Source organism: Onthophagus taurus, chromosome 1 (assembly GCF_036711975.1).
Source record: "Onthophagus taurus isolate NC chromosome 1, IU_Otau_3.0, whole genome shotgun sequence".
Classification (NCBI taxonomy): domain Eukaryota; kingdom Metazoa; phylum Arthropoda; class Insecta; order Coleoptera; family Scarabaeidae; genus Onthophagus; species Onthophagus taurus.
The window spans coordinates 3159537-3183215 of record NC_091966.1 but is presented as its reverse complement, the minus strand read 5'-3'; the positions used below and the strand labels follow the sequence as shown (position 1 = coordinate 3183215).

Below are 23679 nucleotides of genomic sequence, written 5' to 3'. Positions count from 1 at the left end.
CTGTGGACCAGTTCTCCTGAAATGAGACATGCTAAGGTGTTTAGCCGACGATGTTGAATGCCGACTATGTGCGGAGGAAGCAGAGACGGTTGAGCATGTTTTATGCCACTGCCCTGCTGTTAACCGTATCAGATTCTCGATTTTTGGGTCGCAGTTTATCTCCTCAAAAGATTTGAATGACCTTTCGCCGAGCAAGGTATTAATGTTCGTTAAGAGCATTGGACTGCACGGTGAAATTTGATTTCAGTTTTCTATGAATATGATAATGTAGCGCCTCGGACGCAAACGACCTTTCCTTAATAAATTTAAATCATGCATTTTTTGTTTTGAAAGTGAAGTTATTCTTTTTTTTGAATGGTAACAGATAAACAGTCGCACATTCTTCTAACCTACCCAGTTTTAAATCGATATGGTGTTGATGTCACGTATTGTTGAATGCTGTCATATAAAAGGCCACACAACTTTTAAATCAAGTTTCGTATTATTTAACATTCTTGTAGGTTTTGTTTCATTAACCGAACAACATTTTTTAACGTCAATATCGTTTAAGCCTTCTGGTTTAATAACTAATTAATTAACTATGTTATAAATAATATTTGATCGATCGTGTTTTATACGATCGATAAATTCAATATTTACCCATTCTCGCATCAAAGTTTCTCTCTCATGTCGCGACGACCGCAAAGTATAGAGTTCCTAATTAGTGTCGACTATTAATAAACGTACAACGTATTTGGTCGTCGATGTCGTCCGAAAGCAGGGTTTTAGTTTTGCAACGTTAATTAATTTACCGGATCGGGAGAAAGATTAATTCGAGCAGGTAACGCGGATCACCTGTTTATAAAGCGACCACCGTAATTGTCCCTATCCATCGCATCGCCCTGAACGGAGAGCGGCTGTGAATAGTGGCGATAAATTCGCGGATAAAACTTTTTTTGGTTGACCCCCTGATTCGATAGCTTGTTTTTAATTAGCGTTTTACCCGCCGCCGCGCTGCTTTTCGGTTTTAATTAAATAAAGGAAATCTGCTTCACGAGCAGATACGTTTCCCCTCCCTATATTTATAAATCGTTTCCTGTTTTACCTTCGAACACCTTTCGGTTATTTAAACATTCCTCCTTTTCGATCAGGGGGAAAAAGAGAGGTTGACGAACTCCTCGATGTTCAGTTTGAAATTCCAGACGAAACGGAGCTCCCGTTCCCGAAACAGCGGCGACAGAGACAATTACTGTAGCTTCTTGAGCTATTTTAAAACGGACAGTGGAGTCTGTAAATCCGGATAATGATAGAACCGAGTGAGATAAATTTAATTGGAATTTATTGGAAAAATTAGTTACAACTGACAAAAATGATTCAGTTCTTTTGATTCAGATTTCAAATTGATTGGAAAAAATCAGCCCGATTTAGAAAAGGAAATGAAAGAATAAACGTTGAACCTAAAAAAACAGTACGACTCCGAATTTTGGCAACATACACACGGTTTTATCTGATTACGAACATCGAACGAAGAACTAATGAACAACGGTAATGGCAGCAGATTGGGTCTATCGCGTTTTTGCCTTGTCGTGTCACTATTTCGCAAAATTTACGTTGACCGTTGATTTTCGAAAACCTCCTCATCCTATGTCTGGTTTGGTCAGATGAAATTTTCGATATTCATTTAATAACGTGGTTATTAAGTCGTACCGTTCTGGTAAAATCACCTCAACAGGTACCAGAGATACGGATCTAAACTGACCGGAAAATTAAGCTAATCTCGTGATACAACGAGAATAAGAAGAAGACGATGTACGTAAGTAGAAGAAGTCATCTTCAAACCACTTTGGGTTCACATCTGTGGTATTTTGAACCTATTAATTTTTAACTAACTCAATTTTAAGTTCGATAAAGATTTTCGAAACGGGCGATGACCGTGAAATTTCTTTAATCTAAAGTTAAATCTAATTATGAGTTTAAAAATTAGGTGGATTTATTTCGAAAGTTGAAGAAGTAGGGGAAATACTAATTATAAGTAACTCCTGGTTTCAATCATTATTTTTATGGAGTAACCTTCACCTGGGGCAGTAGCAATATCGAATTTTAATGTTCGTCGACTCCAGTTTATTTTTGCAATAAAGTGATGTTGGTTTTGCCAGCAGGACAGAACAAATAACCTTTACCAGCGTAAATATAGACGAGTTTATAGTGTGCGGAAACAAAAAGGTGAACGAACGGTCGCCTACAAATTCAAGTAAATAAATAAATAAATCAAAAAAAACTGTTTAAAAATATAGGTTCCACAAAAAATCGATGTTGTTTACTTCATTTAAACCCAAAAACTCGCATATCCTTCTCTTTACGTCTATTGTACCCCTTCATCGCTATAAAGCGGGTACAAAAACTGTTTACATAACTCCCTTGATGTATATACCACGTGATCTCGCTTACCTTCGTTTACTGGTTGTTTTGGTTTCCGGTTGACTTAACCGTTGTTTGGATGGGATGGGAAATAATTCAAATACTGTTGTGTTATTTCATGTGTAATTAATGTTAATTTACCCTAACTTTACCGCCTCACGTATAACATTCCCTATAGCAGTATATTCTCTTTTTACATTATTTCACAAACCGAATATACATCAAAATCTTTATCATATACAAACAAATTTATTTATATCTTTATACGATCTATCAGTTTATTTAAAGGAGTAACTTAATTATAAATGTTGTACATGTTGATAGTAACAAGACATATTACGTTGAAATCTTATTAATTCACGTTTCTTTTAGTTAAATGATATAAAAGGTAGAATATAAACTTGGTTTTGACAAATTGAAACTTTCTTAGCAACTCAATTCACCTAATACAAAGACGAAATCTGGAACCCGAAACTAACGTGAAAACTATAATGACGGATACCACAGTATATTTCAGAACACAAGGCTTGAAACAAGGTGATGGATTAGCCCCCGTTCTCTTCAATATCGCATTGGAATATGTCATAAGAAAATGTCGATCAATTCTTCAAACATCTTAACTAATAAGTTCTTCCAAATAGCAGCGTTTGCTGACGACATCAACATAATGGGAAGAGCAACAACTACAGTGAAGGAAATATTTATCGAGTGCTCAAAAAGTGGGTCTATCAGGAAATGCAGAGAAAGTTAAAGTTTTAACTGAAACACGCTTAGGCAGACCTCTGCAAAATCTAACCATCGGGGATACTAACCTCGAAAGAGTAATATTTCAGCGATATTCTCAAGAATCAAAAAATCGCTGTATTTTGGAATCGGTTGGGGTACAAACGAAATCGAAAGTGGTACAAACGAGTGCTAACGATTCTTTATCAAATTCCATCGATCGTTTTCCGATACCTCTATTAATAACGGAGATACACACTTTCAGCGGTATTTTGAAAAATCAAAAAATCGCTGTATTTTGGAACTGGTTGAGGTACTAACGAAAAGAAAAGTGGTGCAAACGGGTACAAACGATTCTCTATCAAATTCCATCGACCATTTTGCGATACCTCTATTAATAACGGAGATACACACTTTCAGCGGTATTCTGAAAAATCAAAAAATCGCTGCATTTTAGAACCGGTTGAGGTACAAACGAAATCGAAAGTGGTACAAACGGGTGCAAACGATTCTCTATCAGATTCCATCGACCGTTTTGCGATATCTCTATTAATAGCGGAAATACACACTTTCAGCGGTATTCTGAAAAATCCAAAAATCGCTGTATTTTGGTACCGGTTGAGGTACAAACGAAATCGAAAGTGGTACAAACGGGTACAAACGATTCTCTATCAAATTCCATCGACCGTTTTGCGATATCTGTATTAATAACGGAGATACAGACTTTCAGAGATATTCTGAAGAATCAAAGAATCGCTGTATTTTGGAATCGGTTGAGGTACAAACGAATACAAAAGTGGTACAAGCGGGTATAAATGATTCTCTATCGAATTCCATCGACCGTTTTGCGATATCTGTATTAATAACGGAGATACACACTTTCAGCAGTATTCTGAAAAATCAAAAAATCACTGTATTTTGGAACCGGTTGAGGTACAAACGAAATCGAAAGTGGTACAAAGGGGTGCAAACGATTCTCTATCAAATTCCATCGACCGTTTTCCGATATCTCTATTAATAACGGAGATACACACTTTCAGCGGTATTCTGAAAAATCAAAAAATCGCTGTATTTTGGTACCCGTTGAGGTACAAAAAAAATCGAAAGTGCTACAAACGGGTGCAAACGATTCTCTATCAAATTCCATCGACTGTTTTGCGATATCTCTATTAATAAGGGAGATATACACTTTCAGCGGTATTCTGAAAAATCAAAAAATCGCTGTATTTTGGTACCCGTTGAGGTACAAAAAAAATCGAAAGTGGTACAAACGGGTACAAACGATTCTCTATCAAATTCCATCGACCGTTTTGCGATATCTCTATTAATAACGGAGATACACACTTTCAGCGGTATTCTGAAAAATCAAAAAATCGCTGTATTTTGGAACCGGTTGAGGTACAAACGAAATCAAAAGTGGTACAAATGGGTGCAAACGATTCTCTATCGAATTCCATCGACCGTTTTGCGATATCTGTATTAATAACGGAGATACAGACTTTCAGAGATATTCTGAAGAATCAAAGAATCGCTGTATTTTGGAATCGGTTGAGGTACAAACGAATACAAAAGTGGTACAAGCGGGTATAAATAATTCTCTATCGAATTCCATCGACCGTTTTGCGATATCTGTATTAATAACGGAGATACACACTTTCAGCGGTATTCTGAAAAATCAAAAAAAAACTGTATTTTGGAACCGGTTGAGGTACAAACGAAATCAAAAGTGGTACAAATGGGTGCAAACGATTCTCTATCAGATTCCATCGACGTTTTGCGATATCTCTATTAATAACGGAGATACACACTTTCAGCGGTATTCTGAAAAATCAAAAAATCGCTGTATTTTGGAACCGGTTGAGGTACAAACGAAATCGAAAGTGGTACAAACGGGTGCAAACGATTCTCTACCGAATGGTATTAATAAAAATAGAATATCAAAAAGTGGGGTTCCGGCAATTTTTCAAAATTTTTTACCTCTTTAGGTCCTGAGGTACAAACGAAATTGAACGTGGTACAAACGAGTACAAACGATCCTCTATCGAATGGTACTAATAAAACCAAAATATCGTAAACTCAGGTTCCAGGTTCACTGAGCTACGAAAGCCTCTACTAAATAGAATAAGTGCCTGGGTTAAGTTTGGAGTTTTAGTCCACTAAACACCTATGCGAAATTAGCCCCCAATTAGATAGGATTTTATAGGACAACCAGTCAACCGATTTCGATAAACAATGTCTCATTCGAAAGCTTAAGTTGGCCAAAGATTAAGCTTTCGAATGACACATTGTTTATCGAAATCGGTTGACTTGTTCTCTTGTTATAATCAAAATACTATACATGTAAAATCCTATATAATTGGGGGCTAGAAAAATTGGGGGCTAACTTCGCATAGGTCAACTAAACCGCTACACCATAACTTAGCTACAATGACTTAGGTCAAATTACAGCCGTAGTGTATTTTTCAATTTCCATGTTTGTTTACAATCTATCATTAACCACAAGTGGTCAAGTACTTATTCTAAGTAAGTTACTTTGTAGACAGTTCATGTAAAGTTCTTGGTAGCATTATCTGGGACTACGTACAAAAAGAAGCATTTTAGTCTTCTTAGGGTTGATAGTAAGAGATTGTTTCTTAGCCTAATTCTCAGTTGGATTGATTGCTTCCTGCATCCTGTTACGAAGAACATTAAAGTGCTTTCTTTTTGTAAGAATTGTCAGATTGGTTTGAAACACTTCGAGTGAAAGTAATTTTGCTTAGCCGGTTTAGGTATAAAATTATTTGTGACATCACGTCAACTGCCAAGTATGTACCAAAGTACCAAACAGCCCTCGAAGATCTTCTTATCATGTATTAAGTCCTCCAATTCCCATTGTCATACAGCTAGTTAGTTTACAACTGATACTTGACTTCCGAGTCTAAGAAATGAACCGGAGTTATTGGTAGTTGCAAATTTTCTTAGAAACTTTTGGTGTCAGATATAAGTGCTTGCAAGAGAGACTTTGCTGCTTATGTCTACACAAAAACCTTTAAAAAATCTACACTTTTCACTTTTTTGACGTGATGCCCTGAATCACGTCAACCATTTGTTGTTAAGGCACATTTTTTGACAACGATTACCTTGATGCCTTTTATATTTAAGGTTTGCATAGACCATTGAAGGGTAGATCGGCGTCGTAATGAGTTTCAAGCTGATTTTTTTCAGTTTCTACTTCGTTAAGTAGTTCTAGTGACTTTTCGATGGCGTATTCGTGTCTCTACGGTTGCCCACTTTCCTGAGTCTTGATATGAGAGTTATTGTTTATGCTAGAGGTGTTGTGCTCTAACTCCCAATGAGTCGACTTTTCGATCAACTTCAAAAATTTCAGAAAAATCTATTTTATAAATTCAGAAATATCAGTTTTAGTTTTTAAGATACAGCTTTTCCAACGGAATCGAAATTTTTGGTAATCTTTAACACTTCTTCGGTGAACTTTAAGAATTTGTCAAAAATTGCTTGGAGTGCATTCATAAAATTGTAATCTATTATCTATTCGGTGAAATTGTCCATTTTATCCATTTATAAATATAACTTTTAAGGAAGGTTGAATAGGAGGTTTGAAATAAGGAAATTTGATACAAAACATTATTAAAATGGTAGAATCATCCAATTTTATTACCTCTTTTATCGTGTTTAAAATAGTATCTAATTAATTAAATTTTTTTTACGATAGCTTCTACGTGATAACATTTTAACGATAATTATTACGACTTTCATAAGATAATTATACTATAAATCAGAAAACCACATTGATAAGGATCGGGTAACATGAGGACAACCGCATTAAAATCAAATTTTTAATACCAACCTAACGGAACGACCGCGGTTTGAATACCAGCGCAATTCGAAATCGAATAGTTATACCCGCAATTTGAAACATTACCTTTCCGGTTAATTTTTGTTTGGGTAAGGAGGTATTTTAAAAATGTTCCCCTCTTATTTATTTAACACCTCGTTTTCTTATATACTTTCTATACTACTTCTTGTATTTATTTTAAAATTTTAAAGTTAATTTTAAAACCTCCTCCTACTAGTTTTTGGCTCCTTGGTAGGTGACTTCCTGAAGATAATCCACGGTAAATGTCATTAGCTGGGTTGTTCCCCCTTCGATCAGCTGCGTCGTATCCCGGTTTTTATTGCCCCCATCGCTACGTCGTCGTCGTCGGGACGCCGAAGGATAAATTCTAAAGATAGGTTCCCGAGGGTGCATCCTGTCTGCGAATGCGACGCCCCGTGACTCATTCTCTTCGATATTTTTAACGTCTCGACGCCACGTGGTGTATTCGACGACGACGTCACGCCCGGTCATACGCGTTTCCGGTCTTGCCGCAAGCCGTGCGCGTTTTACGGGTTAACTTTAAGGGCTTTGACGACCCCCTGCGACGAACATTACGTCATTCTGGGAATTTCAAATATGACTCGCCCAATAAGGGTTGACTAACGAATTTTAAGAGATCGTAAATATATTTTTATAAATAAACAGTGCGTTTGAAACGATGGTGAAATATTTCGTGATTATCGACGAAATCGTCGAGTTCACTTTCAGTATTTTTGAATAAACTATTCGGGTAATGCAAAAGTCTTGTTACGAGCCTGTTTTATGAACAGGTTAAAATTACTAATTGAAATTGGCATATGCGAAATTGCATGGTAACTCCCTCTCGGTAAGTTCATTGTAGAATTTCGTTTTTGCTTTAACACTGGGATTATATATCATGTATTATATGTATGTGTGTTTGTGGGGTGTGTATATTTTGGGATAAATCGAATATGTTAATTAAATAAGTTATTATGTACTTTATCTTTTACTTTTCCGGGGTGTATTATGAAATTATTGTAATTATCTTCCCTCATATTCACTCTAAAAATCATCTACATATTTTTCGCATGATATCGCTCCGTATACCCTTCGATGATTCATTTGAGTTTTATGGAAATTCTGCATGAAAATTCGACACGCACTCAGCTCGAACGGCAATTAACGCCACTTAAAATATGGGCGCATAAATTACTTAACTGAATTATATAGTCCCAAACACCGTAAAAGTAATTGTCGTGGAAATTTACTTTTAGACTTTTATGGCCGCTTTGGCATTCGAACCAAAACTTCCGGTTTTTAGGACTACCCAAATATAGAAACCCTTCTCAAATGATGTGTATTTAAAGATGTATTTTTTGTAAAATGTTTATCAAGGTTTTTCAGGAAAATCAGCCCTGCATACGTTTTTGGTCGTTTCATAGTGTTGGGCTTTGGTTACCTTGTGAACGGTCAAAGCGGCCGTAGCCCTTTGATCTTAGCAATTTTCAGCCGTCATTTGCTTGCTGTCCTGCTGGGGGATGTGGAAAATTGCTTGGGGGGCTCAAATAGTAGACGACACGAGATGCTCCAGGCTGTTTACTTTATTGGAAGGTAAAATTCCCGAAAATCGTACTCAATTTTATTTTAAATTTGTTACATAAACTTAGCAGACTCTTTCATTGCGGAAAGAATTAATTCTAAAGAAAAGGGAAAACTGGTAAGTTGCAGAACGGGCGAAGCGTCGTTTTAATAACACTTTATCCCAATAGAAACTTGAATAAGCGATGGAAACGGCGCTCTCTTAAAGTATTTAGCATTTTCATTAACCGGTGCCGTAAGTTTTGCTTTCAGGGCTCCCGTTTCTCTGCTCTCCGAACGATCTCCCCGCGCCTCCTGCAAATTGATTCGTTATAAATTCATGGCGCGGCCTTGGCTCCAGGGCGAAAATTTTCAACAATGCTCGTTTCGGATCGTTTCAACTTGAAAGCTACGAGAGATTTTCATTTCGAACTTCGTCAAATCTATTTTAGGTATTGTACACATTCGTTCAATACGAAAATTAATTAGTCAATTTTGCCAACCATGATTTTAACGATTTCAAGGGCAAATCAGATTTCATTGTTTTGATGTACTTTGTTCTCAAAATATTCATGAAATTATCACCAATCATCATTTAAACGGTCTCCTTGTCAATGATTTTGAGATATAATCTTTCTAAAGCATTCAAAATTTCTGGTAATTTTTTATTTTTATTCGATCAAATTTAAATCTTCCTGAAAAATCGATTTCTTGGAAAATGTTCATGAAATTATCACCAATTATTAATTAAATTACCTACTTGTCATCGATGTGTCCATTTTGAAATATCAGTTTTAGTTCTTGAGATGCAATCCTTTGATTGCATTCGAAATTTCTAATAATTTTTGATTTTCTTTTATCAAATTTCAGTATTCCTAAAAAATCGATTTCTTGGAACATGTTCATGAAATTATCACCAATTATCAATTAAACTACCTAGTTCTCAACAATGGTGTCCATTTTGAAATATCAGTTTTAATTTTTGAGATACAATCTTTCTAAAGCATTCGAAATTTCTGGTAATTTTTAATTTTTTTTCGATCAACTTCAAAAGAACCTGAAAAGTATTCATGAAATTATCACCAATTATCAACTAAACTACCTACTTGTCAATGATAGTGTCCATTTTGAAATATCAGTTTTAGTTGTTGAGATACAATCTTTCTAAAGCATTCGAAATTTCTGGTAATCTTTAATTTTTCTTCGATCAACTTTAAATCTTCCTAAAAAATCGATTTCTTGGAAAATGATAATGAAATTATCACCAATCATCAATTACACTATCTACTTATCAATAGTGGTGTCCATTTTGAAATATCAGTTTTAGTCTTTGAGATACAATCTTTCTAAAGCATTCGAATTTCTAGTAATTTTTAATTTTTCTTCGATCAACTTCAAAACAACCTGAAAAATCGATTTCTTGGAAAATGATAATGAAATTATCACCAATCATCAATTGCACTATCTACTTATCAATAGTGGTGTCCATTTTGAAATATCAGTTTTAGTCTTTGAGATACAATCTTTCTAAAGCATTCGAAATTTCTGGTAATTTTTAATTTTTTTTCGATCAACTTCAAAACAACCTGAAAAATCGATTTCCTGAAAAATATTCATGAAATTATCACCAATTATCAATTAAACTACCTACTTTTCAACAATGCTGTCCATTTTAAAATATCAGTTTTAGTTTTTGAGATATAATCTTTCCAATGCATTCGAAATTTCTGGTAGTTTTTAATTCTTTTTCGATCAACTTTAAATCTTTCTGAAAAATAGACTTTTTGAAAAATGATAATAAGATTATCACCAATTATCAATTAAACTGTCTGCTTGTCAATGATGATGTCCATTTCGAAATATCAGTTTTAATTTTTGAAATACAATCTTTTTAAAGCATTCGAAATTTCTGGTAATTTTTAATTTTTCTTCGATCAACCTTAAATCTTCCTAAAAAATCGATTTCTTGGAAAATGTTCATGAAATTATAACCAATTATCAACTAAACTACCTACTTATCAATGATAGTGTCCATTTTGAAATATCAGCTTTAGTCTTTAAGATACAATCTTTCTAAGCATTCGAAATTACTGGTAATTTTTAATTTTTCTTCGATCAACTTCAAAACAACCTGAAAAATCGATTTCCTGAAAAATATTCATGAAATTATCATCAATTAAACTGCTTACTTGTCAACAATGGTGTCCATTTTTAAATATCAGTTTTAGTTTTTGAGATATAATCTTTCCAATGCACGCGAAATTTCTGGTAGTTTTTAATTCTTTTTCGATCAACTTTAAATCTTTCTGAAAAATAACCTTTTTGAAAAATGATAATAAGATTATCACCAATCATCAATTAAACTGTCAGTTTGTCAATGATGATGTTCATTTTGAAATATCATTTTTAATTTTTGAGATAGATAATCTTTCTAAAGCATTCGAAATTTCTGGTAATTTTTAATTTTTCTTCGATCAACTTTAAATCTTCCTAAAAAATCGATTTCCTGGAAAATGATCATGAAATTATCACCATTTATCAACTAAACTACCTACTTGTCAACGATGGTGTCCATTTTTAAATATCAATTTTAGTTTTTGAAATACAATCTTTCTAATGTATTCAATATTATTGGTAATTTTCAATTTTTCTTCGATCAACTTTAAAGCTTCCTGAACAATCGATTTCTTAGAAAATGTTCATGAAATTATCACCAATTATCAACTAAACTACCTACTTGTCAACAATAGTGTCCATTTTGAAATATCAGTTTTAGTTCTTGAGATACAATCTTTCTAAAGCATTCGAAATTTCTGGTAATTTTTATTTTTTCTTCGATCAACTTTAATCTTCCTGAAAAACCGATTTCTTGGAAAATGTTCATGAAATTGTCACCAATTATCAACTACACTACCTACTTGTCAATGATAGTTACCATTTTGAAATATCAGTTTTAATTTTTGAGATACAATCTTTCTAAAGCATTCAAAATTTCTGCAAATTTTTTATTTTTCTTCGATCAACCTTAAATCTTCCTAAAAAATCGATTTCTTTGAAAATGATCATGAAATTATCACCAATTATCAACTAAACTACCTACTTGTCAACGATGGTGTCCAATTTTAAATATCAGTTTTAGTTCTTGAGATACAATCTTTCTAAAGCATTCGAAATTTCTGGTAATTTTTAATTCTTTTTCGATCAACTTTAAATCTTTCTGAAAAATAAACTTTTTGAAAAATGATAATAAGATTATCACCAATTATCAATTAAACTGTCTGCTTGTCAATGATGATGTTCATTTTGAAATATCCGTTTTAGTTCTTGAGATACAATCTTTCTAAAGCATTCGAAGTTTCTGGTAATTTTTTATTTTTCTTCGATCAACTTTAAATCTTCCTAAAAAATCGATTTCTTGGAAAATGATCATAAAATTATCACCAATTATCAACTAAACTACCTACTTGTCAATGATAGTGTCCATTTTGAAATATCAGTTTTAGTTGTTGAGATACAATCTTTCTAAAGCATTCGAAATTTCTGGTAATCTTTCATTTTTCTTCGATCAACTTTAAATCTTCCTAAAAAATCGATTTCTTGGAAAATGATAATGAAATTATCACCAATCATCAATTACACTATCTACATATCAATAGTGGTGTCCATTTTGAAATATCAGTTTTAGTCTTTGAGATACAATCTTTCTAAAGCATTCGAAATTTCTGGTAATTTTTAATTTTTCTTCGATCAACTTTAAATCTTCCTAAAAAATCGATTTATTGGAAAATGATCATGAAATTATCACCATTTATCAACTAAACTACCTACTTGTCAACGATGGTGTCCATTTTTAAATATCAATTTTAGTTTTTGAAATACAATCTTTCTAATGCATTCAATATTTCTGGTAATTTTCAATTTTTCTTCGATCAACTTTAAAGCTTCCTGAACAATCGATTTCTTAGAAAATGTTCATGAAATTATCACCAATTATCAAGTAAACTGCCTACTTGTCAACAATGGTGTCCATTTTGAAATATCAATTTTAGTCTTTGAGATACAATCTTTCTAAAGCATTCGAAATTTCTGGTAATTTTTAATTTTTCTTCGATCAACTTTAAAACAACCTGAAAAATCGACTTCCTGAAAAATATTTATGAAATTATTATCAATTAAACTACCTACTTGTCAACAATGGTGTCCATTTTTAAATATCAGTTTTAGTTTTTGAGGTATAATCTTTCCAATGCATGCGAAATTTCTGGTATTTTTTAATTCTTTTTCGATCAACTTTACATCTTTCTGAAAAATAAACTTTTTGAAAAATGATAATAAGATTATCACCAATTATCAATTAAACTGTCAGTTTGTCGATGATGATGTTCATTTTGAAATATCATTTTTAATTTTTGTGATACAATCTTTCTAAAGCATTCGAAATTTCTGGTAATTTTTAATATTTCTGCGAACAACTTTAAATCTTCCTAAAAAATCGATTTCTTGGAAAATGATCATGAAATTATCACCATTTATCAACTAAACTATCTACTTGTCAACAATAGTGTCCATTTTTAAATATCAGTTTTGGTTTTTGAGATACAATCTTTCTAAAGCATTCGAAATTTCTGGTAATTTTCAATTTTTCTTCGATCAACTTTAAAGCTTCCTGAAAAATCGATTTCTTGGTAAATATTCATGAAATTATCACTAATTATCAATTGAACTACCTACTTGTCAACGATGGTGTCCATTTTTAAATATCAGTATTAGTTTTTGAGATACAATCTGTCTAATGGATTCAAAATTTCTGGTAATTTTTAATTTTTCTTTGATCAACTTCAAAACATCCTGAAAAATCGATTTCTTCAGTTATCAAGTAAACTTGAGTACACAAGTAAACTAAAGTTCTTGAAATACAACTTTTCTAATGTATTCGAAATTTCTGGTAATTTTTAATTCTTTTTCGATCAACGTTAAACCTTTCTGAAAAATTGATTTTTTGAAAAATGATGTCAAAGACAAACTAAATTTCTTGATTTTGATATACTTTAAGAATCACATTGAAAATTCTCTTAATTAAAGTAAATATAATTTTAGAAACATAAAAAATAAACTTTACTTTACTTTTTTTAGCTTCTATTTTGATTGAGTTAATTGGCAGCAAAAGTTCAGCACTCCCTATTTGGAGGCTGATCGTTCAATTGCATATGCATGAACTGGTTTGACGCGGGCGATTGCTACACGAAAGGAGTCGCGGAAAAACTTTATTGCCAATAGAACCAATTATTTATTAAGTAGTCTTCCCCTGTTAAATTTGCATGTATATTTTATAGTTATCTTAAAATATTCAAGCCACCTTACTTCAGTATCAACACCTTTGATACAATTCCCGTTTAAAATAAGATCATATTTTCACAGTAAATTACTCTTCCTATAAAACGTTATAGCTAACTCCAGAAATTGGTGCCGACGTCGTTCGTGAAAAAGAAATAATTCCATTTCACATTCCGTCCTGAATTCCGCTCAATTTCGTCGAAGAAAGACACGGCCATTGTCGACGTACCGTCGCGGAATTCAAAATGAGACGTCCACGATGATTATTTTAATAACCGAAAAGGAACACCCTTCCACCATTTAACGGCACCCGCTCCCTGGTGTAATTCCGCACTTTACCGAAACTAATAGTAACTTAGGTTTATATCAATAACTGTCTCTTTTGTACCGAGCCGGAGCCGGTCGTGAATCACGTTACGATTTGATTTAAAGTTTAAGTGGCATTTCAATATCCGTGTTCACAAGTCAGTAGTGGCTGTGAATTATACGCCACGTGCTGAAAATTGCCGCTTACACTCGGTTCGGGGCCTCTGTTTTCACGCCCTTTGGGAGGAAATAGGGTAGGTGAATTGATGGGGTGGTCAGTGGCACCCCCGGGGTTGCCTGCAAAATGTTACGATCGTCTCGTCTCTCGTATTTTTGATGTCTAGAGGTCGAATTTTCACTGATTTTCAAAAATAAATAATGGAGTTAATAGGTTTTTAAAACTCAACAACTTTGTATGCATTTTAAACTTTACAGAATGTACTGTATTTACCATTACCAAATTGAGAAATTCACCTCAATCTGTAAACATATGGTGATTTACATAGATTACTGGCTTTTACCTAATGCGTGTCTACTAACTTACAATTGAGACTTGCTACACTCATTATGTCTTGATGATATTAAGAATTAGATACTATTGTACTATTAGCAATTTCCAGAATGCGTAATTTGATTCTGCAGTTGCAGGAAATTGTAGCTTTCTAGCTTTCTGAAGTAATGTTTGAAATTCCACTTCGATATTCGCTTTTGATAAAGACTTTTCATCCATATTACAAAGTTCTGTTGTCCAAAGTTTCTTATATATGATGTTGCTTGCTTGGATACTGTTAACTACATCTGCATATCATAGCAGCAGACTGAAGACTTTGAATTATAATTATATACACGATGTTACAAGCTATCGCAGCAGACTGCTATCTTTAGGATGAGTGCTATAGATTCTAACCAAATATAGCAGATTGCAAACTATATATGCCGACTGCAAAGCGTGGCTGTAGATAGTTAAATCAAAAATTATACTAACAAGATGCTGCAAGCAATAGCTACTTTCTGCATACTATAATCTTTCGCTGCAACTCGTACCAGCACATCTAAGACTGTAGATTACAGCTACAAATTAAACCATCCCTGCAGACTGCATACAATAGCCTAGACTAACTACTACAGATCATAGCTAAAAAAACAGAGAGCAAATTACACCTGCTGACTATAACACATATCATATACAGCTACAAATAGCTAACAACAAATCATATTTTCAAACTGCGTATTGCAAATTGTAGCAACATGCTGCAAACTATAGCAAGATACTGCAGACTATAGTTACTCCCTGTGTACTATAACTACTAAACGCGATCTAAGACTGCTGATTTCAGTTACAAATTCTATATTAAACCCTATCGTTTCGAGTGTTACGAGATAACACGCTTAATAACTAGAGATATTAAGAATAATTTTAATAAATGCTGGAATATATGTTAAGAGATTTAAGAATGGTGTTAAAAGATATTAGGGATTAAGTGAGAGTTGTTAGCACCGATGGTAATGGATGCCATTGAATATGTTCTAAGAACAAGGAATGCTATTAAGGATAATATCAAAAAATTTAAGAAATGTTTAGAGTTGATATTGATACATAATGCAGAAGAGCTTAAGAATATAAGTACGAAGGCTTTCACGGCCAGTGTGAATTGAACTAAAATTAGAACTAAAACTAGAACTAACACTAGACACAACTTCGAACCAGTTTCTGAAGAAGGTTGCAACATTACATCCGAAACGTCAAACCTTTTCTTAAACACTTCGCACCAGTTTCTGAAGAAGGTTGCTTAAAAGATAAAGTCTTAAAAGACGCACGGCAAAACCTGAAAGTTTTTAGTGTTAGTTCTTGTTTTAGTTCTAATTTTAGTTCAAGAGCTTAGGATTGTTAGGAGTGTTCGTTTTTTGCCTATAACTTCTTTATTTTCCATTTTTTCGTGAATCTGAAAAAACATTCTTAAGACAACGTTTTATGAAAAATATCATGACACAACCAGAAATGTTCTCCAACGTTTCGTTTTCGTGAAACTATTATCAGGTTTTTTTTTTTTTAATAATTTAGTGTTTTTTTAAATGAAGTACACTCTGTGACATATCATTGAAATCAGAATTAATTATCCTATTTTTTGGTGTGAAAATCAAATATGGCGTTCATAAAAAAAAAGCTGATGATAGTTTTACGAAAACAAAACACCGGAGAAAATTTCTAGTTGTGTCATGACATTTTTCATGTTTTTTCAGATTCACGAAAAAACGAAAAATAAAGAAGTTATAGGCAAAAAACGAAAAAGTCATTTTTTTGTTTTTCGGCCATATTTTAAAAACTAAAACGGCTAAATCCAAAAGCCTAGTTGAAAAATGATAAGCTCTAAGATACGCAACTTTGCCCCATTTAACCATTTCTCTATCTCTTATGGTTTCTGAGATCCCAATGGCGGGGGTCGAATTTGAATTACCCTGTGTATACCCAATTTTCTTTCTTTGTATGTACAGTGATACAATAAAGTCTACATACAACCCACACAATGATAATATCTCAGGTCCTGAAATGTAATTCAATGAATTTTTTAAACGAAGGATATTAGAAGTCTATATTATTTTAATATAAAGTCGAAACAGTTCGACTTGTGCTGCGAAGTGAAGGCTACAGCAGTAGATTTAGTCGCACGTTTCTCAAGACGGCTAAACCCGAATTATTCTAGTTCTAGGTATTGTGTTAGTTCTAGTGCTAGTGCAAAACTAGAACTAACACAAGATCTAGAACTAGTAACATTCGGATTTAGCCGTACGTCTCTCAAGACGGCTAAACCCGAATTTTATTCTAGTTCTAGGTCTTGTGTTAGTTCTAGTGTTAGTTCTAGCTTTAGTTCAATAAAAATATGCAACATAATGATATCTTATGCTAACTGTGCTACTTACCACTGTCTCTAGAACTAACATTACACCTAAAAGTAGAAACATTCAGGTTTAGCCGTTTTAAGAGACGCACGGCTAAACGGAATGTTTTTAGTTCTAAGTCTAGTGCTAGTCTAGTTTTATTTGTTATTCAGCGCTAGATACTTGTATATTTTTATTGAGCTATAACGGACACTGATAGACTTTTTTTAGGACTGTATGTAGACATTTTTGAGTTAAAGATATGGTTATGTTTTGTGTTCCCCTTGATTAAAACAACTTATATAGTTTTTATGTAAAATATAGAAATAATATGGACTTCTTACATGTTTTGTTAAAAAATTATTTTTTGTATGTGTTAAACTGGCTATTATGTAATAGTGGGGGAAATAAGCGTGACTTCACTTAGGTTCACTGCATCTGTTCAGTGAACAGAGTATAGTTTGTTGTTTTTTACTAAATTCAGTGTGGTTTTGAACGAAAAGTTCGCTGAGGGGTGATCAAAATCTTTGAGGGCCTTTTGAACGTTATACAGTCTGATTCAGAGTAAACGCCTTATTTTTTTAGCCACACTATGGGTACTACATTCAAAATATTTGGCAGTAATATGTTTTAGGACATTCTCTACACGATGGTGATACCACATTTTCAATTGGACGAATTATTTCAAAATGGCGACTGTCAACTTTTTTTTTTAATGAAATGCCAACATTTTCTTTTATTATTGAGATCCTAAAAACATTCTTTATACGATAGTATTTTGTTTTTCTTAAAAATTCATTTCTTTCCCCATCAAAAAGCACACATTTTAATCTAGTAGCGCATGAATGTTTTACACTCGTTGTTATTTTTGTCCAAATATCAAGTAGCGCTAGACACAAAAGACACAATTAAGCTTTATTTTGTAATAAACATCTACTTATTTATTTATTTGGACAAAAATAACATCGAGTGTAAAACATTCATGCGCTACTAGACTAAAATGTTAGGTTGCTTTTTGACGGGGAAAGAAATGAATTTTTAACAAAAACAAAATACTATCGTAATTCGTCATTTTGAAATAATTCGTCCAATTGAAAATATTCAAATTAATATATCAATACTCTTCAAACCTTCAAAATTCCAAGTTATGATTTTTTGAATTCAATGGATTCAATTATTGTTGATATTTGAATATATCAATTACTTGTTTTAAGTAACATATCTCAAAAATTAATTGAGATATTAATTTGAGATAAAAAACATTTCAATGGAAATTTAATCAGTATTTAACATGTTTATGGTCTTTCTTCAAATCTTCAAACTTTGAGGTTATGATTTTTTCAATTTATCCACAACAATAGATATTAGGTTAAAAGATAGCAACGTTGATGATGATGTATCTCAAAAACGAATTGATATACCAGAATGACGTAAGACGTATTTAAAAGAAAATTTAATTGATATTTAACGTATTAAAGATTATTTCTCCAAATTTTGAAGGTTCGAGGTTACAATTTTTTGAATGCAATGACAATTGTAGATGTTAGTTTGAAAAACATCAATCTAATTGCTTTACAGCAACATATCTCAAAAACGAATTGAGATATCAATTTGAGATAAAAGGCATTTCAATGGAAATTTATTTAATATTTGACATGTTTATGGCCATTTCTTCAAATCGTCAACTTTCGACGTTATCACTTTTTTAATTCATCCACAATCATAGATATTAGGTTGAAAGACATCAATATTTATGGAGATATATCTCTCCAGCGTAAGTTATGAATAATTAAGTAGCAAAATCCACAGAAATGTTAGGTATCTTAAAGTAAGATGAAGAAGGTTTCAGTATAACTCGGTGGTTCTTGTTCTTTGTTGTTTGACGAGTTCGGTTTGTCTAGTGTTAGTTCCACGTTTAGTTCAATAAAAATATACAACAATCTAGCGCTGCATAACAATTAAAGCTAGAACTAACACTATACCTAGAACTAGAATCATTTGGGTTTAGCCGAACGTCTCAAAAGACGTTAGTACTTATTGAACGAAAAGTGGAGCTAACACTAGACCTAGTAACATTCGGGTTTAGCCGTCTTAGAAACGCACGGCTAAATTCGATCAAGATTTTTATTTTACATTATGAACCTTAAATCTCAAACCCACAACATTACAAAACACGTATAGAATAAATTAAGCATTAATTCAAAGTGTGAAATAGTAGTTGCTTACCTATGCGTGACGTCACGAACGGTCCTTCGAGTTGGGATGTAGCAGTTCTTTTAGATTCTACCGTCCTTGGTATAAATATAAAACCAGATGGATTTATTTAATTAATAAGATTAATCTGCAAATTAAAAAATTGTCATATAACAGACCTTTGGCCATAACAGACACTTTCCCCCCGTATTAATCCGTTATATCGAGATTACACAGTATACTTATTTCTTTAAAATTTAATTTTAAAAAAATGTTGGCATTCCATTAAAAAAAAAGTTGAAAGTCGCCATTTTGAAATAATTCGTCCAATTGAAAATATGATATCACCATCGTGTAGAGAATGTCCTAAAACATATTACTGCCAAATATTTTGAAAGTAGTACCCATAGTGTGGCTAAAAAAAAATAAGGCGCTTACTCTGAATCAGACTGTACATTTCTAAAAGACATTGTAAGTCATTTTTGACATTGAATTCAAAATATGACTTTTTGAAAATTTATGCTTCATACTTTATATTATATGTTTATTATTTACATAAACATTTTTCTTTATTGTAAATGCAATAAAACATGTGTGTATTTATAGATGGATTCTTTTAATTTTATCTCTACCGGTTTCGATCAATACATTTAATCATCTTCAGGAGCAACCTAATGTAATATAAATAAAAATCATTTACTTAAATTAACAACATTCACAAATTTCTGTTACTATCGTTACATTATGAACAAAATAAAATGAAACTCACGTCAGTAAATATATTTTCAAAAGACATATTTGTTAGTTAATTAAGCTGTTATCCTCTTATTCTTGATATTTTAACTCTTCTCTTCCTTATTACCCAGTTATTCAGAAATATCCAATAAGCCTACCATGCAACAATATGCGCCATGCGTTTCTTTACTTGAGGTTATATATTTGTAATGAAGTTAGCTGCTTTTACACATTTTAAATTTAAATTAATTTGTGAACAAAACAATTTAATTAATATTATCGTCATTGTTTAAAAAATTATCTAATTAGTACCATGTTCTGTCACATTGTTGTTTCTTAAATGTTTGTGTTGTTATAAGGTTTGTCAAAGGTATAATATGTGGAAAATGGAAAATGGATCCGTTAGGAAAGGTGTAGATTTTAGGGTGACGAATGGATTTTTGGTTGCCATGGGACCCAAAGTGTTGCGATGTTCCTATTGCAACCTTATAGGACATCCTCGTTCACTTGGGGTTTTTTTTAAAGGGGTAGGATTGTTAAGTTTCTGTATGGTACTAATTCAATTTCCTTGGTGTTTGTTGCATGTTTTTCTAGGGTTAGTTCTGTATGGGTATTTTAATTATGTTATTTTATCTTGTTTGTATGACCGTAATAATATCTTGTGATAGAATGGTGTTTTTTTTAAACTATGGAACAGGAAGGAGGAATAAGGAATAGTATAGGATAGGTGTGTATTATAGTGTTATTGGAAGGAAAACAAAAGTCAAAAACAAAAGTAAAGAAACGCATGGCGCATATTGTTGCATGGTAGGCTTATTGGATATTTCTGAATAACTGGGTAACAAGGAAGAGAAGAGTTAAAATATCAAGAGTAAGAGGATAACAGCTTAATTAACTAACAAATATGTCTTTTGAAAATATATTTACTGACGTGAGTTTCATTTTATTTTGTTCATAATGTAACGATAGTAACAGAAATTTGTGAATGTTGTTAATTTTAGTAAATGATTTTTATTTATATTACATTAGGTTGCTCCTGAAGATGATTAAATGTATTGATCGAAACCGGTAGAGCTAAAATTAAAAGAATCCATCTATAAATACACACGTTTTATTGCATTTACATTAAATTTGAGATGGAAAGAAATAACCAAATAAATATTAATTTTTCTTTATGAATTTTATAAAAAAAATTTGACAAAATTTTCAAAAGAATAATTTAAACGTCCTCGTTCTCCCTGTTTACCGTCTTCAAAAGTCAACTTGTGTAGACAGAAGCAAGCACCTCTGGGAAAACTTTATGGGAATTCATTAAAACGAAGTTAAGACCGCTGAAATAAATGCGGTTGAAGCGAACAATAGGGGTTTTACTGCCGCGTCCTTTCTCTATGGCCTCTTAAACTCTTACATCTTCGACAATTCTCTTGATTTATACAACGGAAAGATTATTTGCTTAAAAGAATAATATTTTTTAATATATTTAGATACTAAAAAAAGTTAACTAATTAAATCGAATTTAAAAGCAGGTTCGATTTTTTCGATGTAAATTATCAACTCTTTCTCGTCTCTAAAGTGGTCTAATGACGGGGTAATTGCTTCTTCCTCCATCGATAAGCGTTAAAAAATGCAGGGGCATCAATTATTCGTGAGGACGGATTATGCTAATTTTATAGCATGAAATTTAATCTACCTCCGATGAAAAATACAGATATTACAGGATAAATAGATAAAAAGAAATTCGAAAACCAGTCGAAATTTATCTCTTTTAACTACACGACACAACTGAAACCGAGCCGTTTTCACTGAGAGGGTTAAATTTATCTCGGCAACCCGACGCCTGAAAATAGAAATTGACCTTGAGACTAAAGTTAAATATAAAATAAACTCGCGAGATTCCCGATAGCCCTATATAAACGAATGAAAAAAAAATTAGTCACTAAAATACTCTGAATCATCCTCACCCTATCTTTACTTCTTACACGAAGCACCCCTTTGCTTTTTAAATAATTTATCACCCACTATACGCCCATCTACATATGTCTGTGTGAATCATAAAATCACGCTTCGCAATCTATATGACGCATAGCTTCTCGGCTTCTTGAGTTAAGGAAGGGGTTGTTCGCACGCTAAGTTCACACCCCCATCGTTTTCGCGGGGAACAATTAATTATCATTAGTCAGCGAAGCGCGGCGGACGGGTGAACTCTAATGAACGCCGTTTTAATGGCGAAAAGCAATTTTGTATCTCTACCATTTCCTCTTCACTTCTTGTATTATAGTTAAACAGACGCCAACTATTCCCTATCGGTTTCGTGCTTTCCAGAAACAGCTTTCCTTATATTGAATGTTACCCCCATAATTATTCCCTAGAATAACTTTAAGCTTTATTGTATAGAATTAAAAAAAAACATTTATTGAAATTCTATATTTAAAGGAAGAAAATTAAGTCTTTAAATTTATACATTAAGCTTATGCACACGCTTTACTTACCCCAGCCTTTTCAACGCGCAAAACTTTAAGTTCGCATTTGCATCCGAAGGTAATGGGCCAAGCTATTCATAGAAATTTAAGGCAAAAAGCTCAAGGTGTGAGAAGACTAAAACTTACCAAACTAACAGTTGGAACTTCACGCCCCACCATTTGCAAGTATAACTACAGGACATTAAATTTAAAATTAAAACTTTGTAAGGCCATACTTTTGTGTAATTTTCCGCTTAATGGATTACTTCCTGCTAAACAAATGTCCAACAGGTTGTAACCCTTTTATAATATTGCGAATTAAATTTAAATGTTTTAACATTTCTGTCACGTAAAGTTCATCTCTTCATAACACAACACATTTCCTGTCTTGTATAGTAGTTGAATCCGTACGAAAAACCGTTCCTAATAAGAAGTTTATTATAACAACCTGAAATTTACCGAGTTATATTCTTAAAATACATAAATTGGACATTCAATTACGACCTAATAGTGCTCGTAACGCTTTCGAAAGAAGAGAGAAAACGTAAAAGGCAAACCGGGAGTTGTTATGTTGTTCTATTTCGTATGATTTAAACTTGAATTTAATACGCACGCAATTTTCAATTCCCAATTAAGATAATTATCAATGCAAAAATTCAATAAGAACTAAAAATCTGCAATGAATAAATCATTATAAATAATCCTGTTTAATGATTAATTAATAATCTAAAGATACATTAAAACCTTGATATAAGATGTTCATAGATAAACTCGTGGTATTGTCAATACAATGTATAAATCAAGCACGATACTTGTAGTTTTAGTTGTTATTCACTGCTAGATTGTTGTATATTTTTATTGAACGAAAAGTAGAACTAACACTAGACCTAGAACTAGAAACATTTGGGTTTAGCCGCACGTAGTTTAAGACGGCTAAACCCAAATGTTTCTAGTTCTTGATCTAATGTTACTTCTAGTGGCAGTGCAAGTTTAAAAGTAGAACTAATATTATATCTAGAACTAGAATCATTTGGGTTTAGCCGCACGTCTCTAAGGACGGCTAAACCCAAATGATTCTAGTTCTAGATATAGTGTTAATTCTATTTAGTAACAGTGCTGGTGTAAAACTAGTGGTAGGTCTAGTGTTAGTTCTAGCTTTAATTGTTATGCAGCGCTAGATTGTTGTATATTTTTATTGAACTAAACGTGGAACTAACACTACACCAAACTTGTTTGAAT

The 23679-nt window shown here is 32.7% G+C and overlaps 1 protein-coding gene and 4 long non-coding RNA genes across 5 annotated transcripts in view; 2 read left to right on the top strand and 3 right to left on the bottom strand.

The window, feature by feature from the left end:
* The window catches only part of LOC111429266 (irregular chiasm C-roughest protein-like), a 183417-nt gene that overhangs the window by 6822 nt on the left and 152916 nt on the right, over window positions 1–23679 (top strand). The window lies entirely within an intron of this gene.
* On the bottom strand, window positions 8542–9478 carry LOC139429054 (uncharacterized). The gene is made up of 2 exons (XR_011639760.1): window positions 9297–9478; window positions 8542–9231 (listed from the first exon to the last, which is right to left on the bottom strand). It is a non-coding gene; the product is annotated as an uncharacterized lncRNA (long non-coding RNA).
* LOC139429053 (uncharacterized) lies at window positions 9479–11378 on the bottom strand. Its single transcript, XR_011639759.1, has 8 exons — window positions 11274–11378; window positions 11092–11208; window positions 10726–11026; window positions 10552–10667; window positions 10188–10486; window positions 10006–10138; window positions 9643–9940; window positions 9479–9593 (listed from the first exon to the last, which is right to left on the bottom strand). It is a non-coding gene; the product is annotated as an uncharacterized lncRNA (long non-coding RNA).
* Window positions 11427–13055, bottom strand: LOC139429952 (uncharacterized). Its single transcript, XR_011640570.1, has 4 exons — window positions 12722–13055; window positions 12365–12663; window positions 12001–12299; window positions 11427–11935 (listed from the first exon to the last, which is right to left on the bottom strand). It is a non-coding gene; the product is annotated as an uncharacterized lncRNA (long non-coding RNA).
* LOC139429899 (uncharacterized) lies at window positions 20752–21084 on the top strand. Its single transcript, XR_011640523.1, has 2 exons — window positions 20752–20912; window positions 21011–21084. It is a non-coding gene; the product is annotated as an uncharacterized lncRNA (long non-coding RNA).